Consider the following 2,418-nt stretch of genomic DNA (forward strand, 5'->3'; position numbering starts at 1 on the left):
TGATGGGCTAGAGTGAAATGATTATGTCGGTAATGAGAGTGGTGTGGTGAACACGATTTGGTAAAGGTATCGATGAGAGGCCATGTAGGAGTACATGGTGGGTTGTTTCATTGAAGCCGACCTTAAGCACTGAGATCTGTATGTGTGATTTAAGATACAGCTACTACCATGCATTGGGCCCTAAAATATGACCCTGCTCGACTTCTTATTCACCCTAGCTCTCTGTCCAGGAGTTGCAAGTAGTTTCTGGTGTTTGTAGCCTACTGGAGGCCGTGGACAGCGCTGACCGTAGGGGTGGGCTGTGATGCGGTAGGTACGTGGCCGGGTGTACCGAATACCCGTTAGGTATCTCGGGAACCCTGTTCACATCGTTCGGGGCCGTATGGGAAACCTCGGCCGGACTCCCTGCGGATGGAACCTGGATAGGCGATAAACCTAGACTAGAGGCTTAGGTGTTTAGGTAGGTCGTGGTCTACACCCACGTCGGCTTTCGCTTGAAGTCTGCCGAGCACATGTCGTGTGCAGACGCTAAGTGGTGGAAACATGTATGAAGAAGTACACCCCTGCAGGGTTATCATGATCTATTCGAATAGCCGCGTCCGCAGTAAAGGACTACTCTGTTGCCTATACAGTTCATAGACAAGTAAATGGAAACTACTAAAAGCCTCAAGATAAGTGTGAGTGCCGAGGATGGCTCTTCCGTAGGAAGACGGAGGTGGATCCTCGGTAGTGTATTGAAGTGGTGAGTAGTGGACTCGTGTGCGCAAAACCATTTCAAGTTGGAGTCTCGTAGGTTAGCCTAGCCAAGAGTCAAAGCTGGCTTGCTGCAATAACTCCACCAACCCTTCTTGATAATATGCATGTATGTAGGATCTGATGTAAGTCTTGCTGAGTACCTTTGTACTCATGTTGCTATAATTTACATTTTACAGAAGACGTTGCAACCCCTTCTGATGGGTTCTACGTAGACGTTGACATCAATGAGTAGGCTAAGGCCCAGGTGGTGATCCTGAGCTTGTGAAGGACCTCGTAGTATAGCTAGGCTTTCCAAGCCTCTTCTATTTTTCTAGTTGTCTGTACTCAGACAAGTTACTTCCGCTGCTAGTTTGCATGACTGTATGACTTGAATGCTGGGTCGTGTGACCCGTACCTTTGTGTATGTTATGTATGGCTCGCTGAGCCTTAAATAAAGTACTTGTGTCGTAGAGTCATGTTGTGATGCCTTGTTGTATTTGCACATATCGAGCATATTGTGTGTATGATTGAAATGCTTGGTATGTGTGGGATCTGACTATCTAGTTGTTTATCTTTAGTAGCCTCTCTTACCGGGAAATGTCTCCTAGTGTTACCGCTGAGCCATGGTAGCTTGCTACTGCTCTGGAACACTTAGGCTGGCCGGCATGTGTCCTTCTTCGTTCCGGTGTCTGTCCCTTCGGGGAAATGTCACGCATTGAGTACCGGAGTCCTGTTAGCCCGCTACAGCCCGGTTTACCGGAGTCCTGCTAGCCCAGTGCTATAGCCCGGACCCACTTGCTGATGACCGACACGTTCGAAGCTGGGTCATGGATGCCTGTCCCTGTAAGTCTGTGCCACTTTGGGTTTACGACTAGTCATGTCAGTCCGGGCTCCTTATCATATGGATGCTAGCGACACTATCATATACGTGAGCCAAAAGGCGCAAACGGTCCCGGGCGAAGGTAAGGCGACACCCGTGGGATACCGTGCGTGAGGCCGCAAAGTGATATGAGGTGTTACCGGCTAGATCGATGTGACATCGAGTCGGGGTCCTGACAGTCTCCAAGGTCTTGACTCTTAAACATCAACAAGAAGAAGACCAAAGATGCCACATCTTCCACACAAAGGCCGCATCAATGGAAGGTCCGTCAAGGTCATCATCGATGGAGGTAGTTGCCACAACTTGGCAAGTGAAGAACTATGCTCCAATCTTTAATTGGTAAAGAGGAAGCACCCGCACCCATACAAAGTCCAATGGCTAACTGACTCTGGCACTATATGAGTTGAGCATACGGTCCAAGTCTCCTTCAAAATTGGTGCATACGAGGACACTTTGGAGTGTGATGTCGTCCTGATGTCCGTTTTCCACCTCCTTCTTGGTAGGCCATGGCAATTCGACCGTGGTGTCATCCACAATGGACGTACCAATCACTATAGCTCAAGATGAAAGGGAAGGAATATGTGCTACGACCTATGTCTCCTAGTCAAGTGATAGCCGACAAGCAAGCCACCCATCATGGAGAGAAGAGTGAGAAAGTGATCCACCAAAAAATGCGTGAGAGCCACAAGCCAAACTTGAGCGCCTCTTCGCCTAGAGAGAACAACCTAGTCCTATTTGCCACAAAAAGTGAGATGAGACAAGTGTGTGAGAACCCATCGAGTGTTATGCACCTTGCCCTTGTG

Source organism: Triticum dicoccoides, chromosome 5B (genome assembly GCF_002162155.2).
Source record: "Triticum dicoccoides isolate Atlit2015 ecotype Zavitan chromosome 5B, WEW_v2.0, whole genome shotgun sequence".
NCBI lineage: Eukaryota > Viridiplantae > Streptophyta > Magnoliopsida > Poales > Poaceae > Triticum > Triticum dicoccoides.